Raw genomic sequence first — 5565 nt, 5'->3', positions numbered from 1 at the left:
TCTCGAGTTTGTCAACAATGGCTAATCTGTATTATTTTTTTTCTATGGGCATTGGCAATACCTAGTATTAACCACTTCATGTTTGTATGCTCTATGGTATGAACTAAAATTAGGAGATGTCTTCAAAAGGTGCTAACATGTTTATGTAGTTTTATTAAACCTTAATAAGTGATTCCTTACATTGTTATCGAAATCACTGAGACATTTATCAACAAAGTGATAAAACTTCAAACTATTGCAATGGCGGTGTGAGGCAGACGAAAATCAAGTTACAGACATTGAAGCCGTGTTATCCAAATTAGTCACTTGTTAATTAGCCAACAATTATTAAAATTCATATAACATTTAAGATCAACAAAGCTAGCAGTTATACAATTTAAGTCTAAAATAAAACTGTGACTTTAACAAATCTACTTGAACCTCTTATCAACATAAAATTAAGTCTTTTTGTTTTTTTATGGATACGTAATTTAATACTATACATAGTTTTGCAAACAAGACACATAATACAAGGATTATCCAATATTCGACTTTAATCAAGACTTTAGGGCCATAAATCAAGAACAGGACTTACGCCTGACAAACACCAACTTAAAGTTTGCCAAATTGCGAAATCTGCCAAGCGTGCTGCTTCCGCCACATTATTTTGAACGCATGAACCCCTCCATAATGCTTCCTCATTTTGTGGTTTCTCGCTTCCAATAAAAGGAAAATAAATCCTAATTGATTTATTTCTCTGTAGTATTTATCTGTTGAAGAGTTTACTCAGTAATTTAAGTTGCATTAAGTTAATAAAATAACTGTTTTTGCTATTTTTCACTTTTATTGTTTAATTAGAATCTGTTTTACTATTAAAACTACCAATAACCAAGATTCTTTTTATTCAAAAGTGATTGTGTGCGTAAAAATTGCACCTTAAAATGAGACATCCTCTATAATTACACGACTAAACATAAAAAATGTGAAAATTTTTCAATTTAAATAAGTTCTATTGGGGCTAAAATTAAGATAGATACCATTACAGCCCACTTTAAAAAATGTTTAAAATGTATACATAAACTGAATTAGTTTGTATAATCTATTTTACAGAAATAAATAAAAATTTATTTACTGGTAAAATTATTTTCTAAGTCATATTAACTAATTTCAGGATTTATTTTAATTTAGGAATGAGAACCAAACAGAATTGTTAATGAGTTGAAATGTTAATGCCCTAACATGGGAACGGTTAATAGAGACACAAGCTTACATTCATAGTACCACTCTGTGATCGTAATGGATTCGACACTAATATAACCTCGGTTCGGTACAACACACAATTACAAACATTTGCCATACCAATTAACATGTCGACTATATAGGTGTTGCATCACCACTGACAGTTCAAACAAATCAAAACGTTTACACTATCTCCGTAACTTTGTTGTACTCATACTGAAATTACTTGACATCAAGAAATTGCATATGGCATTGACTAGTACAATTAAATATCTGTATTGAAATAATAGTAGGATACTATACCCTTCTACACCAACATCTCGATATTTTGCGAACGCTCCTAGATACCCATACTGTTATCCAGATGAAAGTGACATCGGTTTTCACTGTACCCTGTACAGGATCAACTGGAAGTTACAAGTCAGCCAGAAGGAACCCTACTGGAGATCGTGTTAAGACTATGATAAAATTGTGTACGGAAAAAACACACAGTAAATTATGCATAATATTAATAAATATCTTTAGACAGATACTTTTATGTAGTACTAGATATTATCCGCGGCATCGTACGCAATTTTGTATGTTTCGCACCTGTATGAGCAGCTATGGCTTGAACAAATTATATTTCCGACACGAATGTTGTGCCCTCTTGCCATGATCAAGAAAATATGTTAAAAGGTTTATATTTATGGCCAATATAATTTACTGCGACTTGCTATTTTTTCCATAGTCGCCTAGTTTCCATAGCCATCGGGATTTGGCCTTTTCCCGACGAGGAAAAATATATGCATTCAAAACTCTGAGAAGTCTGCTTCAGTGAAATGGCAATTAGATAGGGTTTATAACAATTTATAAATTTATAGTAAAAGTTAGATAGTATCTTCAGCATTTATATCTGTAAAACAGTTTTTATATGTATATTGAAAGTGAAAATATTTTATCTTTATATCTGTACTGCTAACAGTTATCCGTTTATTTTCACTAATTTAGTAGGCGAAGCACGTGTATGACCAGTGTTGGTTCGAGTTAATTATATTTTCGACGCCAATGTTGAGTTGGGCTTGTTCCCACGATCAAGAAAATATGTGAAAAGGTTTACTTTTTTATAAACTAAAAGGTTTTTATTTTTATATTTCCTGCCGTTTACTTTGTTCTTAGTACTTTTTTGTTCTATAGTTGCTTGCCTGTTTTCCGATCAAGAAAATATATATCACAGACCAGAGAAGCCTAATTATGTCTAAAGACAAATAAGATGGGTTTTATAGGAGTCTTTAAATTTGTAATAAAAGTTAATTATTAACTATGTATTTTTATGTCTAATAATTAATAGTTGCTAAAAATGTTCAGTTAAAACTACATGAACAATTACACTATTTACGTGTTTGTTTCTTTATAAACTGAAAAATACTTTTGATATTTTAGAATATTTAGAGCTGGAATTGTTACATTTGTTCAAAAACAAAGTCCAGCAATCATGAATAGTCCTTGGCGATTGCTTCAAAGGGAATCTTCTGAGTTAAATTATGACCATCTTATGAATAGTATATTTTATATGGTAGATGAGTACGTACCTAATCGCTGAAATCTAAAATCGTCGTGAAAATTAATGGTTACTCCATAGAGAATTTACTCACAATTTAAATAATGATTACTATGGAAAATAGTAAACAAATTGAAAATAGTAAGTAAGTGAACTAAACATATGTGTGTTGTCATAAAGGAATGTTGTCATAGACCAGTTGATTAGATTTGTCAGGCTGTTTCATTAAATATTTTCCATCTTTAGAGACCAAGATAGGATTTTTCATTACCTTATAGAGCAGTAGGGCGTCGCCCAGAGGAAATTTTGAAATGTGAGTAGCTCTATATTTACACCAGGGATCCTAAGAATTTCCATATAAAATTCAGCATAATCGGTTGAATAGTTTACGCGTGAAAACAAACAAACAAAGGCACTTTTGCGTTTATAATATTACGGAGTTTACCTTTTAATATAATTTGTTAATTATTTAGTATGACAAATAAATACAAAATAACTTATTGGCTTTTTAAAATGTCTTTTAAACTAAGGCAATTTTAAATCTACATTTGAAAAGTTATGATTATTCCCAAATTATTACTAATTAAACTATTCAGCTACGAAGTTCCCCCTTAACTTTTCTGAAGAGTGTTCCGCATTCAATTGTCAAAGTCCATTAGACGCTTTGTCTTCGCTGGAAAATTTTGCAAGTCTTTGAACTTCTTTTAGTCCAATTAAAAGGTCCACTGAACCGTTTTATGAGAAATATTTCTTTCCTTTATATTCGGTGCTGAGAAATATTCTCTCAAGTGAATTATTACTCGTATTTTGTTAAATTACCTTGCTAAGCGCTTCAACAAGTTAAATTTACTTAACCGAATAAAAAAAAAGATGGCAAATTATTAAAGTAATTATTTGTGTTTGTACTCTTCATAGATCAGTATTATAGTTTAATCTCCAAAGGCATGATTTCTGGTAATTTTGTTATTAACTATTTGGTATAATGAGTACATTAACTGAAATGAAAGATTGAGTAATACAAAAATTATGTGATCTAATGTTTAAAGTAGTAAAATAAAGAGTTTAAGATTTAAAAAAAGAAAATAGAATTCATCATACGACTAGGGGAGGTACTCCTTCTATAAGTTAAAGTAAATTATTTAATTATTTTGTACATTAAATAGTAACTACAATATAATTTCCCCGTGCATAATTTGGCCTAATTTGATATTGTTATGATAAACAATGAATGAAAATCAATTACGAATATTATTCTATGACTAATAATTTAGTTTTTCCTTAAAGTTTTTAATTACATCGAATTAATCTTTAATTACTTAATTACAAATGTATTGATATTTCATCTATTGCATGATGCTTTAAGAGGTCTCTCCCTTAAAATATACTTAAACATGTGCAATTATCTACCGCTGAATTAATGATAGTTAAACACTTAACAATTAGATAGATAAAATCAATATATTTAACGAATTAAAACTTTTAATTAAATTTGAGAACTTCCAGAATAACTTTTAATAGTTTTTAGACTTACCTAGAAAGAATTATAGAACTAGCAATATAGCGATATAATGCTGGTATTAGCATTTTAATCATAAATGTTCTTCTAGCTCACATTTGAATATTTCATGAAGTATTAATGATTATACACTATACCTTACAATGGTCATGACACAAAACCTTTTCTTTAATTAGAGAAAATTAAACTGAATGTAATAATATTATATTGTTAATTCTATAAATTTAAACAATAGATGATTATTAAAATATTATATAAAACAATACAGTAAATACTATATGTGCATATCCATACCTTTTGAGATGTGATCCATATTTGTTGTTAAAAATTATTACCTTCATTTCTGGCTTAAGGAAATTTTTTTTTTTTATTTTTAATATAAGTTAAGTAATCCATGTCCTTTTTCTTAAAAATGTGTTTACGGTAAAAAATGGCATTATCTGAACCTGTAAAACTCATGTACTGTACATACTGCAAACAGTCGACTTTGATGATAAGTGGTTCTTATTGGGATCTGATCACAAAATGGCCTAAATTGTTATTTAAAAGAGCTGTGACTTTGACATAAAAAATAGTTTCCAAAGTTTAAATTTATTCCACAATCTAAGTACATGTTAACAGCTGTCACGGGGTATTTATTTTAATTTTAGCGATTCCCGTAGAGGTTATTATGAACGCCAAACTATCAGATTCCTTACCAAATTATGCACGATGAAAACAGTTACTAGCTAAATAGGCCTATGTTATTAGAAGGCAACACTTGGCAAGTGAAACATGATTTTTTTATGTGTGAAATGTCCAATATTGTTCATTGATTACAACATACTAACCGGTTCCATGGTGTAATGGTTAGCACTCTGGACTTTGAATCCAGCGATCCGAGTTCAAATCTCGGTGGAACCTGTTACTTTTTGCTCATACCGTAAAAAAATGTTACAGTATTACTCGTAGTTCGTTCTAAAACATAAAGATAAAAGAACCGTCAAATCAGTAACTTGGCTTATTGTTTATTTTATTTAAATTTTATTATTTATTTCTTTTTTGCTAAATTTTTAATCACTGTTTTTGCACACCATTGTTTTCCTCCAATCTATTAATCTGCCCACAAATGCTACATGCAATAATAAAAAATTTAGTTTCAGTTGAGAATTGTTCTTTTAAATTTAACTTATTCCCGTACAACAGAAATATATATGATTCATTGTAAAACTGTCATATTCTAAACGACACATATAATATTTAAATGTATATGTTAAATTAAACTTGCCAAAAAACTAAATGTTTCTTACAT

The 5565-nt window shown here is 29.2% G+C and overlaps 1 non-coding gene across 1 annotated transcript; it reads left to right on the top strand.

Moving 5' to 3' along the window:
• Positions 1 to 5105: 5105 nt before the first annotated feature.
• On the top strand, positions 5106 to 5177 carry Trnaq-uug. The gene has a single exon. It is a non-coding gene; the product is annotated as a tRNA-Gln (tRNA).
• Positions 5178 to 5565: the final 388 nt, after the last annotated feature.

The sequence above is a fragment of the Homalodisca vitripennis genome, chromosome 4 (genome assembly GCF_021130785.1).
Source record: "Homalodisca vitripennis isolate AUS2020 chromosome 4, UT_GWSS_2.1, whole genome shotgun sequence".
Taxonomy (NCBI): Eukaryota; Metazoa; Arthropoda; class Insecta; order Hemiptera; family Cicadellidae; genus Homalodisca; species Homalodisca vitripennis.
The sequence above is the reverse complement of the archived record's forward strand: the minus strand, read 5'-3'. Positions and strand labels throughout refer to the sequence as shown.